Consider the following 23,325-nt stretch of genomic DNA (forward strand, 5'->3'; position numbering starts at 1 on the left):
AGATGGGTCAAGGTTGACCAGACATCTGGTGAAAGTCCAAGTAGGTCAAGGGAGTAACCGGATACTTGGCATGATGAGGAAAAGTTCAAGTGGGTCAAAGGGATTGACCGGACACTTGGTGAGGGAGTCCTAGCAGGTCAAGGGTGACCGGATGCTAGGCATGATGAACCAACAGGCCATGGATTGACCGGATGTTGGTTTGGGGGCTTGAGACTTGGTTTTAGGCAAAAACCAATGTCTGGATCGATCAGCTGATCGATTGGATGATGCCCAATCGATCGACCGATCGATTGGGAAGGCCCTCGCGACAAGCCTCTAGTGGGCAAGTTGCAGAACGCATAGAACGTCTCTAGATCGATCGGTCGATCGATCCAGAGGCCCCAATCGATTAGTGGATCGATTGAAGTGGCGCGTTTTACGCGATAAAGGCTGGATCGATCAGCCGATCGATCCAGGCTATTCCAGAGAGCATAGAGGCACTCTGGATCGATCAACCAATCGATCCAAAGCCTCCTCGATCGATTGGGAGAAATCCAATCGACCGGGATCCGACCGTTGGCGTCATATTTAGCTGTAGACGTTCGATTCCTTCGGCAGAACTTCACCGATTCGTCTCAGATCTTCACGTGCTCCCAGAGCTTCTCCACAAAGTTCAGATCGCCAGTTCTTAAAGGTTCTTGGAGGTTTTCTAAGTCAAGAGGCGGATCTACAGCTGAAGAAGAAAGCTAATGTTAGGGTTTTCTATACTCATTGTAAGCTTTTGCTTGTATTTGTGTATCCTTTCCCTTTCTTCTTGTAGTGTGAACTTGTAGGGCTTCTCCACCATCGGTAGTTACCGAAAAGGAGTGTTCATTAGTGGAGGTGTGTGTGAGTGTGTGCATCCTTGGACTAGTCACCTCCTTTGGAGGTGGATACCAAGTAAATTTACTTGTTAGCGTTGTGTGTGTTGTTTCTTGTATATTTCCGCTGCACATCTTTGAAGAAATAAGTAACGTCGACCACGAGCACGCGACGAGCTATTCACCCCCCCCCCCCTAGCTAAATTTTGGTCCCAACAAGTGGTATCAGAGCAAGGTTGCTCTTCACCGGAATCATCGCCGGAAGGGGCAAACAAAACAAGCAAAGCTAGAGGGTGAAGAAGTTGTAGCAAATTCATCAAAGTTAAAGAATTCAAGAAGCTCAACTTCAAGATGCAATTCCAAGATAGACTTGGATTTGACACAAGGATGGCTCCACCATACACTTCAACAAGCTTCGATCTTTGGAAATTAAGGATCGAGAATTTCTTAATGGTGGAGATAGAGCAATGGTTTGCTCTAATGGAAGGTTTCGAAGCTCTAAAGAACTCCAAGGGAAAAGTCCTTACGAAAAGCAAATGGAGCAAAGAGCATATTCAAAGGAGTGAGGCAAATGATAAAGTGACCAAGCTTTTGGTCAACTTATTGTCTAGCCACATTTTGGCTCAAATTGGAGAATTCAAGGATGCCAAGGAGCTTTGGAGCAAGTTGGCAACTATTCATGAGATTCCCTCCACTGTATCAATCCAAGAAAAATTCAAAGAGGGTGACTCATTGGAGCAAGACCAAGAGGAGTAGAATTCCGAAGTTGAGAGATGCTCAACTTCTGTAGAAGAGGTCCAAGAATCCTCATCCTCAAAGGAGTGTAATCAAAAGAGCAAGGAAGGAGCATATTCCTTCTTTCATGCACAAGAGGATGAAGAAGAAGGTGAATCCTCCACCTCTAGGATTGAGGGGGAGCGACTTTCGGTGGCACCGGATCAAGAAGAAGGAGAAGCTTCTACATCCGGGTCAAATGGAGAAGAAGCTTCCACCTCCACAAGTCAAGCAAAATCAAATGGAGGAGTATCATCTTCGGATCAAGAGGAAGCCTCTACTTCTAAGTCAAATGGAGGAGCAAGTGCCACCCCTACACAAGAAGGTATAAATAGTTCATTTAAAAATAAAAATCATATCATATGCTTTGAATGTAGGGAACATGGGCATTACAAGAGTAAATGCCCTAAATTGGCCAAGAAGAAGGGCCAAGTGGCACAAAAGGGCAAGGAGAAGCCCAAGGAGACCATCCCCAATACAAAGAAGAGCAAAGAGCACATTGTGTGTTTCTCTTGCAATCAAAAGGGGCATTATCGAAGTCAATGCCCTAAGGGGAAGAAGGCGGTCAAGGCTCAAGGAGGAAGCTTAACTCAAGGGGGAGCCTCCAAGGTAAAAAGGAAGGTATCATTCATTGAGTCTATCCTCTTAAATAATGGTAAAAAGCATGATAGTTCTAATTTATATCATTTCAATGCTATTTACCATGAAAACAGGAGACATCATAAAGTTAAGGAAAATTATGTAGCTTTTCATGCTAAAACCTCTCAACCTAGATTTAGAAAGGTAGATATGAATTTAGGCAAGAACCCTAAGGATTCTAGGTATTTGCTTAAGAAAAAGAAAAGTCATGATTTTAGTGAAAAATCTATAATTGAGGGATTATGGAAGGAAAATCAAGTCTTAAGGTCAAGACTTGATAAATTAGAGAACACCCTTAGAAAAATCAAAAATGAAACACAAGGGTGTAAGGGTAAAAATCTAGGGCTAGGAGTATCAAAGCCATCCAATGGCCATAAAGGTTTGGGATACAAACCAAAGGTCAAGAAGGATGTAATTTCCTATCATAGGGTTCCATATAGCTATGAAACTAACTCTAAGTCTAAGGGTCAAGTCAAAGATACAAGGGAAGTTATCCCTAGAAGTATCTTTGCAACAACAAATGTGACTAAGACTTCTAAGAAGTCCAAGAAAGTTACAAAGAATGTCACAAGGGAAGCAATCTCTAGGGTTGACCTAGAAAATGTGACAAAGGCTTCTAAGAAGCCAAACAAAGTCACTAGGAAGGTATCTAGGGAGGTTATCCCTAGTGAGTACCTAGAGCATCCAAGGAGCACCAATAGGTTTTGGGTTCCTAGGAGCATCTTCTCTACCCCATAGATGGGTTAGAGAATGTCAACTCTAAGTGGAAGGGTAGTTAACCCAATCATGATGAAGTTGACACTCAAGGAGCATTTTCAAGGTTATTATTAACTTTTGAAAATGAAAAGGATAAAGGGTTTACTCTTGAAAAAAGTAAAATGTGTCATATTTTGAGAAAATTGGATGAAATTTTAAGTGACACAATTTGAGAAAATCATAAGAACTACCAAGTTGGGATTTTGGTATTTTCTTAGTGTTACTCTTGTGGAAGAATAAAATATGTCAATATTTGAGAAATAAGTTTAATTTCAATTGACATAAGTTAATCAAGAGAACTGGAAATGTCAATTTAGGTTTTGACATTTTCTTGGAGCGTTTAGAGGGCAATCTAGGTTTAATTTTTAACTTAGCTAAGGTTTAAGGCTACTTAGATAGGTAATCTAGGTATTTTATTCATGCTAATTTACCATTCTTTATTTGCTCATCATATGCCATGACATCATATTTAGTTTTATATTTTGCATTCATGACTTACTATGAAAAATACAAAAATATCAAGTCATGACATACATACATCATGTAGTTACAGGAAATTTTCTTTTGAAAAATATTTCTTTTTGATGTATGCCATAACATTATCATACATTATGTTTATTTCCGTAAAATTAAGGACAAATGACATTTATCAACAAGTGACATCCTAGGTGGATGTTCAATATCCACAAAATACCTAGATAGATATGCATGATCCCTAGACTAGGGTAAAACCAAAATTTTACATCTCACAAAGACCTATAAGATGACTTGTATGTGTTTTGTGCACATTATATACAAGTGAGATGTTAGGATAATGAACAAAACTCAAGATGTTGATTTAGTACATTCTTTTGAGTTTTAGATTCATCAAAACACATAGTTATGTGTTTTCCCATCATTGGAAAAGCTAATGTATAAGTCATGTGCATTAAGCACAAGGAGCATGGTGGGAGATTGATTTTGAAAATCATTTTAAAATGCTTTTGGAAAACCTTGGTGAAGGCTACCGTTTGATAGTAATCACCATTGAATAGTTAGACACAAACTTGAAGAAAACATTAAAGCTTTTGCAAGTTTTCAAGTTTGTGTCAATCTTTAAAAATATGATGTATTTTCATAGAAAACTATTTTTTCCATGATACTGTATGCCCTAAATAGTGTCTACAACAATTTTCACGAGTTTTGGATTTTTGTTGAATTTTCTAGGGGTTTCTGAAGTTGATTGAAATGGAATTTTAGCAACTATCAGAACTCCAATCGATCACCCGATCGATTGGAGTGCCTCAATCGATCGGGCGATCGATTGGAGTGCCTCAATCGATCGGGCGATCGATTGAGAAGGCAAATCCCGCGAGCAGAATCTCGTTGGATCGATCCACCGATCGATCCACACTATCTGAATCAATCAGTGGATCGATTCAAGAAGGTTCAATCGATTGGGACCAACTCCAATTGATCAAAGATGCTGATTCTGGCTGGGAATGTCTGATTGCAGCATTCCAAACCAAGTTTAGTCTATGTAACCATTCCTAACCCCTTAAGACATGTTTGTGTAACACCCCAAATTTCCTCAATTAGAGTCCTAAAAGTAATTTAAAAATATTTAAAAATGCTATAGAAATATTCTAGGTATTTTTAGAAATTTTTAGAGTATTTTTATGTAATTTTTGGAGGTCGTTTGGTATTTTTACTAAACGAATGAAGTTTCGACAAAAAAATGTCCAAGCCGAGAATTGAACCCATGACCTTTGACTCGGTCAAAACCCGGCTGACCAGGTGTGCAAACAGATTTTTCTGTTTAGAAAAAGTAGCGAATTTATTTAAGATAATTAATAGAATATTGGATTATAAAAGGGATAAGTTGATGTTGGATTTGTCTGTTTAGAAAAGATAACGAATTTATTTAAGGAGTTAACAGAAATATTAAGTTATAAAAAGGAATAAGTTGATGCTCTATTTTCCCGTGACTTAAACCATTCTCTCCTTCTCTTCTGCGTACGATGGCGGAGCTCGGGCAGAAAACGAAAGGGTGTTAGGGCATCATCTCCGGCGGTCGGCCAAGGTCCTAGAAGCCCTTTTTGTTCGGTTGTGAGTCCAAGAAGCAAGGTAAGTGCTTCTCACCTGCAGTAGGAGTAGTTTCGGACCTTTGTTCTTCTTGAATTCGAAGCATGAGAAACGCTTATAGTGCAGATTTTAATTAAGCTTATAATGTAGATTTTTATTTAGGCTTATAGTGCAGATTTTAATTAAGCCTATAGTGCATATTTTAATTAAGCTTATAGTGCAGATTTTAATTAAGCCTATAGTGTAGATTTTAATTAAGCATATAATGCAGATTTTAATTAAGCTCATAGTGCATATTTTTATTTAGGCTTATAGTGCAAATTTTAATTAAGTCTATAGTGCAGATTTTAATTAAGCTTATAGTGCATATTTTTATTTAAGCTTATAGTGCAGATTTTAATTAAGCTTGTAGTGCAGATTTCTTTAGAGCAGATTTCTTTAGAGCTTATAGTGCAGATTTCTTAAGAGCTTATGGTACAGATTTCTTTATAATTTATAGTGCAGATTTTTTGTGGAACTTATAGTGTAATTTTTCAAGAAAAAGATTATAGTGCAGTTTGGTTAAGTATTATAGTGCAGAATTTATGTTTGCATAGTATGCAGAAATAGTGTAGCATAGAATGCAGAATCTTGATTAGTATAATATGCAGAATTTTGATTAGCATAGTATGCATATTTTTGTTTATGCATTTCAAAGTTAGAATTTGTTTAAACATTTCAGTTTTTAAAAAAACATTCTTTTATTAGAAGTATTAACAAGTGTAAGAAAGATAAAGAAAAGAAAGAAAAAGGCCAAGGCCTTAAGTATATCCCAAAGTCAAAACTTTAGGGATTTTGGCACACAAGGTGCTTAAAGAAAATGCCGAGGCATTATATATTAGAAGTAATAAAAGATAACAAGTATTTTACTTTATTTAAGAGGCTAGTACCCGACTTCCGAGGTTGTCGTTAAACAAATCCAGGTGTCCAATTCTGAGGTCTTGGCCCTGGTAGACCGAGGTCTGCTCTTTTAGGATTGGTGGCTCGCTACCCCAACCTATTAGGGAACGCACATAAGATGATACTACGCCTGGGCCCAAGAAGAAAGTTGATTATTATTTTGGAGTATTAAAGTATAAGTTTTTAAACAAGTGAAATAAGATTTAGAAAGTGTTTAAAATTCAACAAGATTATGCTAGCATGATTGTATAGATTTGTTTTACACGTTTAGCATTTCAGTATGTTTCTTTTGCTTGTAGATGAGCATGAGTAGTTTTCCTTTTGAGCATTCAGCTTTTAGATTTCAGTATATTCACATGCATATTCGAGTTTTGTGAGTTAGATAGCGCTTACTAAGCAATTTTGCTTATAGATACATTTTCCTCTTACTGCAGATAAAGGAAAGGAAAAGTTATAGCAAAGGAAGACGACAAGGAGGTGCGGATGGATGTGTGATGCTTGGACTATAGAAGCCTTGGGACCTAGCATAAGAATTTATTAAGATTGCCATTTATTAAGAATGTATTAGATGAGTCATTTAATCTTTCGCTGCTAGTTAATTGTATGTTTTGAGTTCTCCGAGAGTTTTAGGAATTTCTATCAACATGTGAACAAGGATAGTTAAGTAAAGTTAGTAATCTAGTAGCACTCCGCTCTCGCAGACTAGTAGTGAGGAGGGCGGGGTGTTACAGTTTGTATACATTTAGAGGGTGTTTTCATGATGAAAACAAGGATGGATTGGTTAAGGTAGACTAGGTAGAAGTTTAAGTGAGGTTTGCTTCAAATTTTAAACATTTGAACCTCTAAACTTCTGAATTTGAGTTTCCTAAAGGTTTAGGGATTCCAAATCATTGTTGGTGCAATGACAGAAGTTCACGACCATGTCTTTAGGGGGAGTTACTCTTTAAGGACATGAAAAACTAATTTTTATACACCTTGGAAGGTGGTTAACCTTCTTTAGTAAAAAATACTCAAGGTTGAGCATTTGTTTACAATGGAGAGTGGATGTCTTCATTGTTTAAGTTAAAAATGCTCAAGGATGGGCATTTGTCTACATTGGGGAAGAATGTAGGGTTAAAAGAAAATGAAAGGTATGGAACTTTCATTATCGGATTGATCACAACGAGTGAAGTTGTGAACAACGTTGAGTAACTCTTCAGGGGGAGAATTTTGTTTTGATGTGTGCCAATAGGGGGAGAAATGTAGGATTTAAGTTAGGACTTCATTATCTAAGAGGGAGTTTGCCCTCTTAGGAGGAGAATGAAGGGTTTAACTTATGCCTTCATTACCTAGTGGCATGAAGGAGGTTTAGGCTATGGGATTAACCTAACTTAAAGAGGGTATTGTCAAACATCAAAAATGGAGAGATTGTTGGGAGATTATTGATGTAATATTCCCCAGGTCAAGGTTGACCTAGTTTGACTGAGCTTGAATTGGGTCAAGCTCCAGTCTCAATGTTTATGTTTTGATGGTTTGACAATACATGTTGACAATACATGTTTGCCAATACATGTAGACAACACATGGAGATTGCAGGTGCAATTGTTCATGTGTGGAGATTGTGATGGAGAGTCAAGTAGGTCAAGGTTGACCGGATACTTAACTGGAAAATCCTGGTGAGTGAAGCTAGGTGAAAGTCCTGGTGAGTGAAGCCAGGCAGAAGAAAATCCTAGTGAGTGAAGCCAGGTGAAAGACCTAGTGAGTGAAGCTAGGTAGTGAGGAAATCCTAGTGAGTGAAGCTAGGTGAAAGTCCTGGTGAGTGAAGACAGGCAGAAGAAAATCCTGGTGAGTGAAGCTAGGTGAAAATCCTAGTGAGTGAAGCTAGGTGAAAGACCTGGTGAGTGAAGCCAGGCAGAAAAGAAGTCCTAGTGAGTGAAACTAGGCAGAAGGGAAGTCTTTATGAGTGAAGCCAAGCACGGGAAAATGTAGATGGGTCAAGGTTGACCAGACATCTGGTGAAAGTCCAAGTAGGTCAGGGAGTGACCGGATACTTGGCATGATGAGGAAAAGTCCAAGTGGGTCAAAGGGATTGACCGGACACTTGGTAAGGGAGTCCTAACAGGTCAAGGGTGACCGGATGCTAGGCATGATGAACCAACAGGTCATGAATTGACCGGATGTTGGTTTGGGGGCTTGGGACTTGGTTTTAGGCAAAAACCAATGTCTGGATCGATCAGCCGATCAATTGGATGATGCCCAATCGATCGGCCGATCGATTGGGAAGGCCCTTGCGAAAAGCCTCGAGTGGGCAAGTTGCAGAACGCACAGAACGTCTCTGGATCGATCGGTCGATCGATCCAGAGGCCCCAATCGATTAGTGGATCGATTGGGATGGCGCGTTTTACGCGATAAAGGCTGGATCGATCAGCCGATCGATCCAGGCTATTCCAGAGAGCACAGAGGCACTCTGGATCGATCAGCCGATCGATCCAAAGCCTCCCCGATCGATTGGGAGCAATCCAATCGATCGGAGCCGACAGTTGGCGTCGTATTTAGCTGCAGGCGTTCGATTCCTTCGGCAGAACTTCACCGATTCATCTCAGATCTTCACTGTGCTCCCAGAGCTTCTCCACAAAGTTCAGATCGCCAGTTCTTGAAGGTTCTTAGAGGTTTTCCAAGTCAAGAGACGGATCTACAGCTGAAGAAGAAAGCTAGGGTTAGGGTTTTCTATACTCATTGTAAGCTTTTGCTTGTATTTGTGTATCCTTTCCCTTTCTTCTTATAGTGTGAACTTGTAGGGCTTCTCCGCCTTCAGTAGTTGCCAAAAAGGAGTGTTCATTAGTGGAGGTGTGTGTGAGTATGTGAATCCTTGGACTAGTCACCTCCTTTGGAGGTGAATACTAAGTAAATCTACTTATTAGCGTTGTGTGTGTTGTTTCTTGTATATTTCAGCTGTACATCTTTGAAGAAACAAGCAATGCCGACCACGAGCACGCGACGAGCTATTCACCCCCCCTCCTCTAGCTACATTTCGGTCCCAACAGAAAAGTCACACCTTTCTCGACCTGCTTCGAGTTAATCTGTTCGTAGAGTTCAAGTTCACAAAATAGTTAATCTAATTTTAATTTATTTAAGTTCCTCGAAACTTTATAGGCATCTACTATAGATGCCCACAGTGCATTTCAAGGAAAAGAGTTTAAGGAATACTTGATTACATCCCTGTTCTCTAGTTGGTGATTGATTATGTGGAATCCGTTCAGAATATCTTTGATTCTTGCGTGTAGCTGAATAATCATTTCTTCATCCTACATTTTAATATTAAATAAACTATTTAAAAGTAAATCCATCTTGGTTACCTTTAAATCAATCGTGCCCTCATGTAATTCAACCAGCTTATCCCACAACTCCTTTGCATTCTTGTGCAGGCCGATGTAGTTTAATTCTTCCTTTGTTAGTCCGCACTAGATTATGTTCATTGCCTTCAAGTCGATGTGGACCTTTTCCTATCTTGCATTTTTCATCTTTCTGAGTCAATCGGTACTTTTGTTGCTTCGTCTACCGACGCCATGTATCCTCGTTGAATGATGAACCATTGATCGATGTCGATCTTTAGATTGTTAGCTAGAGCCCTAGAGCCAATCATTTGATGATTGTATTTTGGACTCATTGTATCATATTCTATATAAATAAAGGCATTTGGATTTTGGTTATTATACTTACTTGTATTGGTGCCAAATAAACTAAATATAATAATGTCCTTGAGTAGATGGTTCTCACCTATATCAATCGGTTAGTTGAACCGATAGTGAGATGATATAGGGAACACTACTCTTAATCATTCATAGTCGAGTATTAACATTCAGGGACAATGTTAATGCAATAAGACTAGCATGTAGGTCAACTCGATGACTTGATCTCACAAGTCATGGATATAGAGACATCAAGTTGACACATGGGTATACATTAGATAATGTATACTGAATGACCCGCCATGAGAAAGTATCATGGATCGTTATATGAGTGTCATATACTTTCTCATGTGGCTATTAGTATGACTACTAGTCCTTAGACCTGAAGTCACCATGGATCCCTACATAAGGAGTTATGTACTTTGGTTTCGTTCAAACGTCACCCGTAACTGGGTGGACTATAAAGGCGATTACTAGGTATGTAACGAATTATGCAGAGGGATGTGAGTGATGTAGATGGGATCTATCCCTCCTATATGACGGAAGAGACATCAGTATTCTTGATAGAGTGAGACCACGAAGTGCATGGCCATGCCCAAATGAGTCAATATAGGATATTGAGCTCATTTGATTTAGTGAGTCTACTTGGTGTTCAAGATTTAGATTGATCAGAGGATGACACGGTCTATGCCTCACATTGATCAATCTAGATGTTTAGGATAGAAGGACACTTGTCATATATTGTGAGGAGTCACAATTAGTAGTCACAAGGTGATGTTGGATCTCAACATTCTTGTAACTTGGGTAGTAATGATGTGTTGCTAGATACCGCTCATTACTTATGCTCCTAAATGGGTTTAGGGTATTGCCAACATTACAAGAACCTATAGGGTCACACACTAAGGACAATTAGATGGAGATTAGGTTCATTTGATGGACCAAGAGGATTAGATTCATTTGATGAATCAAATTGGATTAAGAGTAATCCTAATTGGGCTAACTTGAGTTGGACTTAAGTTGATTCATGTATTCAATGAGTCTAATTTAGATTATGACTCATTAAATCATCTTAATTTAATGAATTAGATTCATTATATTAAGTTGGCTTGAATCAAATGGTTAGATTAGATCAACCATGAAAGAGATTTGGTCAAGTTTGACTTGACTTGAGAGGAAGAGGAAGAGTCAAGTTTGACTTGACTAATTGCCACATCATTGGTGAGATGGCAATATGTGGACCAATGATGATGTGCCACATCATCAAAGTGTGCCACCTCATGGGAGTTACAATTCCATTCTCTTTAATGGCTACATTTAATGAGAATGGGGGTTACACCTTGGAGAGTGGCCGGCCACTTATGGTCTTGAATGAAATTCATTTTTCATTCAAGTGTAATTGATTCTCTTTTCTTCCTCTCAAGCTCTTCTCCTTTCTCCCTCTCATCTTCTTGCCGTGACCTATCAAGGTGCTAGCACATCTTCATTTAGGTCTTCTCCACCTAAGTGTTCGTGTGGATACTTCTAGAGGAGTATCTATCTTGATACTCTTGAGATCCGACACCGTTTGGACGAGCGGGAACACGAAGGGCTTCGCTTCAAAGGTATATCTTTTCTTCTTGTAGATCTAGGAGTAGATCTAACTAGTAAACTCGTACTCGTATTCGAAATTTTGAAATATACTCTTCGCACGAGATCTGTTGGCTAGGGTGATTCAGGGTTTCCGCGACCCGAAAACGCGATTTTCGCGGCCCGAAAAACCCAACATAGATATACCTCCATCCACTTCTTTAATACGGGAAGTAGTCCTTGTTGAAAAGGGAGATGAACGATGTTATATCCCTTAGTTTGGGTCATTAATTTCTAAAAGAGAAACTTAAAAAATATTGCCTAGACTTGATTTTGAGGCAAGTAGTGTGAAAGAAAAAGAAAAGACCTGATTAGTGTTGTACCAATTCAAGATATTACAGAAAGGACGAGAAGATTTATCCAAAGAGGTAATTGCATCAATTTAGACTATATCGAAAAACTAAAAACAAAAAAAAATAAAAGAAAATTTTGAAAGTCACCTTCTGCTTGATTGGTGGTTGCACCAACTCAGAGTCAACTTGGCTCTAATACTAGTTGTAGGACCATAAAGATACTAGAGGAGGGGTGAATAGCGTTCGTCGTTTTTTCAGAAATTGAGAGTACACAACAGAAAAGAAACACGAAAGTACAAACGCTAACACAAGTAATTTTTACTTGGTTCGAAGCCTTCAACGACTTCTACTCCAAGACCCGCACTAGCTGAGTGCTTTCGTTGGACAATCACTATCAGTTCAAAAATGAGTTACAGAGAATTGAGTACAAAAGCTGGAAAATAAAATATTACTGACAATAAGAAAGAAAGAACAAAGTTCCTTGATCGTTGGTTGTCGGAGCACCTTTTCAGGATCATCGAAGCCTTCTCGGAGCAGCACGCATGAACGAAACTTGTAACAAATGTTGTTATAAAGTTACTGGTCAAATGCTGCTTTTATAAGCCTGTCTAGGCACTTAGATCCCCTCCCGGGCGCTTGGACTGCGCTGACGTGGTGAACTCTCGTCAAAACTTCATCCTCAAAGTTTATCCACCTCTGGGTGACCGGAACCCGTCTGGGCGCTTGGACCGCTAATGTGGGCAAGCCAATCGTTGTACTCCACCACACCGTGAAGATCAACTTTCACTGGTCTAGGCGCCTGGACCAACTCCTGGCGCCTGGATCGCCCGAATGTCTGGCTAGGCACCCGCCCGGGCAAAGGTCCTTAGCAAAATTGGTCCGAGCGCTTGAATCCCCTCCGAGTGCCCAGACAACTATCTTTTATCATTCACTTTCCTGCAAAACAGAGTTAATCCAGACAACAAAAAATATATTTATCCTGCAAAACAAAGTTAGCATAATAAGGTAGTAGTAGTAATTAAATCATATCTCCCCGATACCAGGATTTAATCAAGGTCTCAGCTTACATTTCTCAAATGGACATAAGCAAGACCAACATCTATTGTTCCCTAACCGAGAACACGTCCTCACTGAATCTCTCCTCTAATAATTTACCTTTTACTTATCAACTGTAGTCGCTTGATTTGCCTTTAATCCATCAGGTCTTCCCGCCAGTTGTCAGATCCGCAGACTTAACTGGACTTTGGCCAGTTGTCAGGTCCCACGGACTCAATCAGATTTCTCGCCAGATATCAAATTCCGTGAACCTATCTAGACTTCGTACCAGCTATCGAATCCTACGGACCTAACTAAATTTCAACCAAATATCAAACCTCCAGACCCGTCAGCTCTTGCATACTAGGTAAAACAATTAGATCACAATCACTCTAATTTTAATCTACTTATCATTTATCAAAACTTGAATTAAATCATTAGTAGAAATTTCACTAACAATAACGCCCAGAAATTTAACATCCTATGATTACGTGTCCTATTTAAAGAAAAAATCTATACAAATATACTATAGCTAGGGATTAAACTAAGGATGTCTAGATAAAAAATATATATATAAAAAATAGCTTAATCGAGAAGCATGTGAAGCTACTGATTAATCTTTTGAATGTTTTGCAGAGCTACATTGAAGCATTGTCATCAATCACAAAAGTTTGATTAGAAACTTAACTAGGTCAAGAGGTATACTCAAGAAATTGAAGGTTCCAAGTGACTCACCAACTGATTAATTTTTTTAACGGCTGTGAATATTTGGACATGATAGAAAGTTCTCTTTGATTTTATTGGTCAACAGGGCATGGCAATATTTTAAACCTTTTCCAAACTCAAATGAACTGAATTATAAATTTCAATTGCATTTGATTTAGTTGCATATCCAGAAATATGTTTCCATTATTTCCATATGTTTGTCTTCACAAAACAACATTAAATTTTCTGCATTCATAAAATATGAGATATGAAGTATCAGCATTTGTATAAAGAAACAAAACCAATTCTTAATTTGATTTTTAAAAATACCTATTCTAGATACTAAGATCTACCTCTAGGTGATAGTTCAGTAAAAGGGAGTGAATAGAGTAATCAAAGATCAGCTCTTCCTGGATATCTTGATATCTTGGAAAGGGTATAACATCTCGGATGTTGTCGATGCCGGTAGTAAAAATAATCATTCCCTGAAACCCTAAGCCAAAGCCACTGTGTTTGACAGTGCCAAAACGGCGGAGCTCAAGTTACCATTCATAAGGCTCAAGCGGCAGCCCTGCATCTTCAATTCCAAGGGAATAGATGAAATAAGTCAAGATATGCTTTAAATAAAACGAACAAAATATAGAACAAGTCAAGAAGCTAACTACAAGTATGTTCAGAAGATGAATAACACTAATTCCGAGCATGTTAATCCATTCATATCTAAAAAAGTAAACACGGATGATCCGGTGATAAGAAGCGAGGGCCCATAGAGGAAGGGATCAATGGTACGAAAGAGTCAAAGGTTCAGCCGAGCAGGGAGAAAGTCAAAGGTTCGGCTGAGCAGGGATCGGAGGAATCTCTTGGCCGACCGACCTGGGTAGACCCCGGACCGGCATGAAGACAGCTCGACCTCGGGTCGAGCTTCCGACGCTCACAAGCTCCTTTATAAAGGAACCACTATGCCGAGTAGCTGGGCTGCTAAGCCGAACGGTAGAACTACTAGCCGGGACCCCATCCGAGTATATGACCGATCAGTCGGCTCACCCGGTCCGAGGCACATGTATACCCGGGCGTCCGGGAGGCCGAGCGATCAGCCCGACCGACCCGGTTAAAGACACAGGGTTTAGAAGAGGACAAAAGGGGCAGCTAGTGATATCATTCTCGAGACGTCTGCCGCCGACAAGCAGCGTGGTCGGCGGCCGAGCCGTACCAAGGATCGTACAAAGGAAGTTTCCGCTGCCATGACAGAGATATGCTCGGACAATTGGGGTATGGTGTTAAGCATGCTTTTCTGACATAGTCATTCCTAGGTATGCTTTGGGGAACATGCACGCTTTGGAAAGCGTGCACGCGCCTATCCGAGGTCCTATATAAAGACCCCCAGACTTCGACGGAGGTATGATTTTGTTAGAGTGTATACTATAAGCCTAAGCTTTTGTAGACATTTATTTTGAATAAAGAATCACATTTGGTCAAATTATCTACATTTATTTGTAGTTATTCAATTAATTTATATTATAGATAACATAGTATGTGGTGTCACATACAGAAGATAATGTTATCAGTACCTTATAAATTATAAACAGTAGCTCACGACTAATATGGAAATGATTCAAATAACAATGTAGTGATTATTTGTTCTGGTGCATTAGTTGGCAATTTATATACTTTAAATCCAATTTCTCCCACAAAGTAAAATATAGAAATTTTTAACACATCTTCTAACACTAATAAGAGGAAACAACCTTCGGAAATGAACCAAGCATATCTTTGGCATCTAAGGCTTGGTCATATTAACTTAAGTAGGATTCAAAGGCTTATAGCCGATGGACTCTTGGGTTCATTAGAGTTGGAAAATTTTCCAGCTTGTGAATCTTGCTTGGAAGGTAAAATGACCAACAGGCCTTTTAAGGCCAAGGGGTATAGAGCCAAAGAAGTGTTAGAATTGGTTCATTCTGATTTGCGTGGTCCTATGTCTATCCAGGCGAGAGGTGATTTTGAATATTTTGTCTCTTTTATAGACGATTATTCAAGATACGGATACATTTACCTAATGCGCCGCAAGTCCGAGTGATTTGATAAGTTCAAAGAGTACAAGGCTGATGTGGAGAAACGACTAGGTAAAAGTATCAAGACACTACGGTTTGATCGTGGTGGCGAATACCTCTTAGGAGAGTTTAGGAATTACTTATCAGAGGGCGGGATTCAATCCCAATTGTCCGTACTTGGTACACCCCAACAGAATAGTGTGGCAGAATGAAGGAATAGGACTCTTATTGAGATGGTTAGATTGATGATAAGTTATTCAGAATTACCAAATTCGTTTTGGGGATACGCTCTGGAAACGGCAGCGCACATTCTGAACTTAGTACCTTCTAAATCAGTATCTTCTACTCCCACAGAATTGTGGAATGGGCGAAAGGCCAATCTAAGACATATTCAGATTTGGGGTAGTCCAGCACATGTGCTGAAACCAGATGCTGATAAGTTAGAATCGCGTACAGAAGTTTGCGTGTTTGTGGGTTATCCCAGAGGAACGAAAGGTGGTTTATTTTATAGTCCTAAAGACCAGAAGGTCATTGTTAGCACTAATGCACAATTTTTAGAAGAAGACTATATAATGGATCACAAGCCCAGTAGCAAAGTTGTTCTAGAAGAACTTAGAGAGGACACGTCTACTTTAGTACCAACAGTACAAGATGAAGTACCACAAGAGACTGCAACACGTGTCATACATGATACACAACCACAGACGGTGCCTCGTCGTAGTGGGAGAGTTGTGAGGGAACCTGAGAGATTCATGTTTTTGGAAGAGTCTTCGGACTTGATCCCGAGTAAACATGAACCTGATCCCCGAACATATGACGAAGCACTCCAAGATATAGATGCAGCATCTTGGCAAAAGGCAATGAATTCTGAAATAGAGTCTATGTACTCTAATAAGGTCTGGGAGCTTGTAGAACCACCTGATGGTGTAAAAACCGTTGGATGCAAGTGGATCTACAAAAGGAAAAGAGGGATAGACGGGAAGGTAGAAACCTTCAAAGCTAAGCTTGTTGCGAAAGGGTACACTCAGAAAGAGAGAATCGATTATGAGGAGACCTTTTCACCGGTAGCCATGCTTAAGTCTATCTGGATACTCTTATCCATTGCCGCTTATATGGATTATAAGATTTGACAAATGGATGTCAAGACAGCTTTCCTTAATGGAAGTCTTGAAGAAAATATCTATATGAAGCAACTAGAAGGGTTCATTGAAAAAGGCAAAGAGCATCTAGTGTGCAAGCTCAATCGGTCCATTTATGGACTGAAGCAAGCTTCAAGGTCTTGGAACATCCGGTTTAATGAAGTAATCCAGTCATATGTATTTATTCAGTGTCTGAATGAGTCTTGTGTATACAAGAAGTGTAACGGAAACGTGGTGGTATTTCTTGTACTATACGTAGATGATATTTTGTTAATTGGCAACAATGTCAAGGTATTATCAGACGTAAGGGTATGGTTGTCCAAACAATTTGATATGAAGGACTTAGGAGATTGTGCACACATTCTTGGGATCAAAGTTATAAGGGATCGCAAGAAAAGAATGTTGTGTCTATCTCAAGCTTCATATATAGATACAATCCTTGCTCGTTTTAGCATGCAGAATACCAAGAAAGGTTTCTTACCTTTTAGGCATGGAATAGCTCTATCTAAAGAGATGTCTCCGAAGATATCAAAGGAGATAGAGGACATGAAAGGAATTCCTTATGTTTCGGCTGTAGGAAGCCTTATGTATGCAATACTGTGTACGAGACCTGATATCTGTTTTGCTGTGGGCATGGTTAGCAGATATTAGAGTAATCTTGGACAAGGACATTAGACTGCGGTAAAGCATATATTAAAGTACCTGAGAAGGACTGGAGATTATATGCTAGTTTACCAAGCAGACGATTTGCTCCCTGAGGGTTACACGGATTCAGATTTTCAATCAGATAGTGACAACAGTAAGTCTACATCAGGCTATGTGTTTACTTTAGGAGGTGGAGCCATTGCATGGAGGAGTGTTAAGCAGAAATGCGTTTCGGACTCAACCATGGAAGCTGAGTATGTGGCAGCCTCTGAGGCAGTTAAAGAAGCAATATGGCTCAAGAACTTTTTGATGGACTTAGATGTGATTCCTGGTTTGCCCAAAATCATCACAATTTATTGTGATAATAGTGGTGCAGTTGCAAACTCGAAGGAACCACGAGCCCATAAGGCAAGTAAACATATAGAGCGCAAGTACCACCTGATACGAGATATCGTGAAGCGAGGAGAAGTTGTTATCACCAAGATTGCATCAGCAGATAACCTGGCAGATCCTTTCACTAAGGCCCTTCCAGCAAAAGCTTTCGATCGGCATGTGGAGGGGATGAGAATCAGATGTATGGCAGCAGATATGACAACTTAGTCATTAGTATAAGTGGGAGATTGTTAGAGTGTATACTGAAAGCCTAAGCTTTTGTAGACATTTATTTTGAATAAAGAATCACATTTGGTGAAATTATCTACATTTATTTGTAGTTGTTCAATTAATTTATATTGTAGATAACATAGTATGTGGTGTCAAATATAGAAGATAATGTTATCAGTACCTTATAAATTATAAACAGTAGCTCACGACCAAGATGAAAAGGAACAAACCATTGGAAGGTCGTAGTGTAATTAGGTATTAGTTTATCTTAACTATATAATTACACTAGTACACTTAGAGTGTATTGAGTAGGACCATCAGAGGTCGTTTTTTTAATACTGACTTTATAAAGGACCAAAGACCTCAGTTATTATGGAAGTGTGTGCTCTTAATCCTAATATAATAACAAGCACATATATTTGATATTTATTTCTTTAATTTATCAATGGGTGAGGTTTAATTCGATAAATCAATAAGCTCGATAAGTTGGGAAATGATATCACTTATAGTGTGTGTTGTTGATTATAGAAGGAAACTATGTCCTAGTAATCTAGGTTGATAATGTCCCCAAGAGGAGCTCATAAGGATTGTCATGTTAAACCCTGCAGGTGGACTTAGTCCGACATGATGAAAAGGTTGAGTGGTACTACTTTTGAACTAAGATATTAATTAAATGAGTTGTCAGTAACTCACTTAATTAGTGGGCATTCAATATCTTAAACACAGGGAGACTAACACACTCATAATAAGAAGGAGCCCAAAAATGTAATTTGAGATTGGTGCGGTAGTTCAATAATAGTTCTCTAGTGGAATGAATTATTATTGATAAAATTAAGTTGTATGTTCGGGGCGAACACGGGATGCTTAATTTTATCAGGAGACCAAAACCAATTCCTCCTCTCGGTCCTATCGTAGCCTCTTATTTATAGAGTAATATACCCACCTTCATACCCATGTTATAGGGGCCAGCCAAGCTAGCTTGGGGACTAAGCTAGGGTCGGCCAAGCTTTGGTCCATGGGTGGCCGGCCCTAGCTTGAACCCAAGTCTAGGTGGCTGGCCATTAAAAATACAAAAGGAATTTTAATTTTAAATTTTTTTTCTTATATGGAATAGATGATTTAAAAGAGAGTTTAAAAATTAAAATATTTCCTTTTATAAGATTCTACAAAAGATTAAGAGAAGAGGTAAATCTCTTTCCTTATTTGTAGATTAAAAGGTTGATTTTAATTTTGGTAAAAACTTTACTTATTTATCATCCAAAAAGTTAAATTTTAAAATTATAGAAATTTCCTTTTATAGCATCAATCATGAAGGAATTATTAAAGAGAAATTTTATTTTAAAATTTCTCTGGAAGCAAATTAGGAAGCTTTAATTTTTCTAGCGAAAAATTTCCTTGTTTGCTTATTTGATGTGGCTGGCCATATACACTAAGAAAAGAATTTTAATTTTAATTAATTAAAATTTTCCTTTTCAATGATAATAGAATTAAGGAAGGTTTTATTAAATTTTCCTTATTTGCCAAGGCTAAAGGATTATAAAAGAGGGGGTTTTTGGTGCCTTCGTGGTAACAACTTCTATTATTTTTCTCTCTCTTTTCTTCCTTAGTGTGGCCGGCCCCTTCAAGTTCTCTCCTCTCCTTGGTGTGGCCGAACCTCTCATCCTCCTTGGAGATCAAGTGGTGGCCGGATTTTAGCTTGGAGAAGAAGGAGAGAAAGCTTGCATCCCTTGGAGCTTGGTTGGTGGAAAAAGATCTTCATCCTTTGGAAGCTTTGTGCTTGGCCGAAACTTGAAGGAAGGAGAAGAAGGTGCTAGGTGGTCCTCGTCTCGGAAGATCGTTGCCCACACAACGTCCGAGATTAGAAGAGGAATACGGTAGAAGATCAAGAGGTCATTATCTACTAAGAAAGGTATAACTAATATTGTTTTCCGCATCATGTTAGTTTTATCTCCATGTAAAAATACCAAATACAAGAGGCATGCGATTCTAGTTTTTTCGAATTAGTTTTCAAAATTGTGTTCTTTTGTTTTTTCTTTTCTTTGTAATTTGATTGTTCTTAGAGGTTAACCTAGGGTCACTATAGGAAGGTTAAATATTTAATTTCCTTAAAAGACATTGTCTAGTCGGTGGTGGTTGCTCCCATATCCAAGAAGACCATGTGCCTCGCCATGCAGTACTGGAAGCCGATTTTGGAAATAGATATTTAATTGTCTTCGTGACCTAGGTGATTTGGATCGAACGTGTTAAGTTCCGCAGGAGATCCAAGTCTAAACCTAAAAGAACAAATAAATTAAACTTAAGATCAAACGTGTTAAGTTCCGCAGGCGATCCAAGTTTAATTTAAAAGAACACATGGTAGCTAGGAAAAAGTTCAGACCTTTGTACAAAATTTTTGTACAGTGGAACCGTTAGGTTTTCCGAGTAGCAACCAACAGATTTCTCTTCTATTCTACTGTAGCCACAGTGTTTATTCTGCCTTTTATTCTGCCTCTTCTTGTCATCACCTGACTTGAGCGTCGGAGGGTCGTCGCCGGGAACCCCTTCCCGGCCCAACTTTACTGCAGGTTCATTGGAGGCTACGTCGCTGCGAAGATCACCGAGAGGCAGCAAAGAGCGCCACGTCCCCAGTTTCCATCGACTCAGTGTGCGGACAAGATCAAATTGGCGCCGTCTGTGGGAACACACCTGAATCCGAGCCGAGAAGATGGAAGAAGCTGGACGCCAACTTATGGTAACGCTCTCTCCCGAGGAGCTCGAAGCACTCATCCAAGCGCGAGCCGCAAAGATGGTGGAGCAACAGCAGAAGACCCAAGCAGAAAGGATAGCGCAACAGGCCGCCTCGGTCTCTAGAGGCCGAGCGACCATGGAGGACCGACCGGAATAATATTCTACGTGGGCTTAGAACAAAGGGCAGACCGGCACACCAGGAGACGCGCCGACCGCCCCCATTCCATTTCATCGGGCACTGTTCCAGACCCCGTCGGAGATGGCCCTAGCCAACCAGGGATCGTCCGACGAAGCGCCCATGCGGGACGCCCGAAAGGGGAAAGCACCGCGTACAGAGTCATCCCCCGAGCGGGTCAATCGCCAGTTCTCTGAGGCGATTTTACAAGACCCGCTCCTAAAGCATTACGCTCCAATATCGATCGGGGAGTATAATGGCGTAATTGATCCGGACGACCATCTCGGTAAGTTCGATAACGCTGCTACTCTTCATCAATACACCGATGGAGTTAAATGCCGAGTCTTCCTCACTATATTATCCGGCTCGGCTCAACGCTGGTTCCGGAGGTTGCCGGACGGATCGATTAAGAACTTCAGAGATTTCTGAACGGCATCCTCCATCACTTTGCCAGCAGCCGATGCTACCAGAAGACTAGCGTCAGCCTCTTTTCCATGAAGCAAGGCTCAAGAGAAACTCTCCGAGCCTACATCCAGCACTTCAACCAAGCGGTTATGGACATCCCCATGATCTCGTCTGAGACAATGATGCATACTTTTACATAAGGCTTAGTCGATGGGGACTTCTTCCACTCACTTATCAGGAAGTCGCCTCGCGACTACGACCACATGCTGAAAAAAGCGAGTGAATACATTAACGTGGAGGAAGCACAAGCGGCCTGAAAGAAGGAAGCGCCAGGCGAACCCCCAGCTCAAACTGAACGGAGAACACATATCAACCAGCAGCCGCCAAAAGGGTCACGTGCCGAGAGGATGAGGCCATTTCAAGATTTCAGATCGCCCGCCGTTCAGCACATTGCGGCCGAACGACCTTGGCAAAAGGGCAAGGTATGGGCGCCCATGTTTTGCAAAATCCATCAATCTACCACCCATAATACTCAAGACTGCCGAAGTCTCCCCCCGGTCAACCAGCTTGAGCCGAGGAGCTATCGTCGCTGGTCTTCTTCACTGGACAGGCGAACTCAGCATCAACACGCCGAGCGACGAATAGTTCGGCGTTCACTGAAGCGGCACCATCATCAGCAACAACATCACCAGCCATGGGCCAACCCTCGAGTCTCCCACGAGCAAGCCAGACCATCTGCTCGGGAGGAAGAAAATAGAAGTAACTCCGCTCGGGGGAAAATCAATATCATCGCCGGTGGGCCAACAAGTGGGGACTCCAACCGAGCCCGCAAGTCGTACACCCGACGATTGGAAATACATGCTGTGGGATGCAGCCAAGAGAAGGCGAGCGGGCCGGCGATCATCTTTGGGCCTGACGACCTCGAGGGAGTCGAAGTGCCGCACGATGACGCCCTCATCATCCGAGCGGTAATAGCAAACTACACTATTCATCGTATCTTTATTGACACAGAGAGTTCGGTCAACATAATCTTCAAGAAGGCGTTCGACCAGCTCCAAATAGACAGGGCGGAGCTACTACTGATGACCACACCCTTGTTCGGATTCACGGGGAACGAAGTTCAGCCAGTCAGTCAGATTAAGTTGGTCATTTCGCTCGGGGAAGAGCCACTTAAGAGGACGCGAACTGCTAACTTTATCGTAGTGGACACTCCCTCTGCGTACAACGTCATTTTGGGCCGACCGGGCCTCAACGAGTTTCGGGCAGTCGTCTCAACTTTCCACCAGAAGATCAAATTCCCCGTGGAAGATCGAGTGGGAGAAGTTAAAGGCGATCAGTTGACAGCGCGGCGGTGCTATGTGGAGATGGTGCGAGCAGAGGCGAGATCCGCTCGGAAAGCCCCTCGTATCGAGGTAAACACTATAACTGAGAAGCCGTCTAATTTTGTTTACGAAGAAAATGAGGAGGTACAGATTCATCTAGATCTATCGGAGGCCACGACGTTCATAGCTTCCGACCTGGAGGTAAGTCAGAAGGAGGAGTTGATCAGATGTCTCCAACAAAACCTAGATGTCTTCGCGTGATCGACGCACGAGCTGCCAGGAATCTCGCCGAGCGTCGCGCGACACGAGTTACATGTCCTGCCGGACGCTCGGCCCGTCAAGCAGAGGAAGCGGGATTATAGTGCCGAGCAGAACGTCATAATACGGGCGGAAGTCGATAAGCTTCTGGAGGCCGGCCACATACGCGAGATGCAGTTCCCAAGCTGGCTCGCAAATGTGGTGCTAATCTCCAAGCCCGGCAACAAATGGAGAGTCTGCATCGACTTCCACGACCTGAACAAAGCGTGTCCGAAAGATTTTTACCCATTGCTCCGGATTGACCAAATGGTGGATTCGACCGCCGGGTGCGAACTGATATACATGCTGGAAGCATATCAGGGTTACCACCAAGTGCCGCTCGCCCAAGAGGATCAAGAGAAGGTCAATTTCATCACGGCGGATGACACTTATTGCAACAACGTCATGCCGTTTGGGTTGAAGAACACGTGGGCTACATACCAACGGCTCATGAACATGGTGTTCCGGAAGCAGATCGGGCGAAACCTAGAGGTATATGTTGATGATATACTCATTAAATCATTCCGGGTGGCCGACCTCTATGCAGATATGGAGGAAACTTTCCAGACACTACGGGCGTACGGGATCAAGTTGAACCCGCATAAATGTCTGTTCGGAGCAAAAGG

At 40.8% G+C, this 23,325-nt stretch overlaps 1 pseudogene; it reads right to left on the bottom strand.

Annotated features, from left to right (window-relative positions):
* Positions 1-13,731: 13,731 nt before the first annotated feature.
* Positions 13,732-23,325, bottom strand: part of LOC122002298 — a 49,052-nt pseudogene continuing 39,458 nt past the window's right edge.

This window comes from Zingiber officinale, chromosome 1A, assembly GCF_018446385.1.
Source record: "Zingiber officinale cultivar Zhangliang chromosome 1A, Zo_v1.1, whole genome shotgun sequence".
Lineage (NCBI taxonomy): Eukaryota > Viridiplantae > Streptophyta > Magnoliopsida > Zingiberales > Zingiberaceae > Zingiber > Zingiber officinale.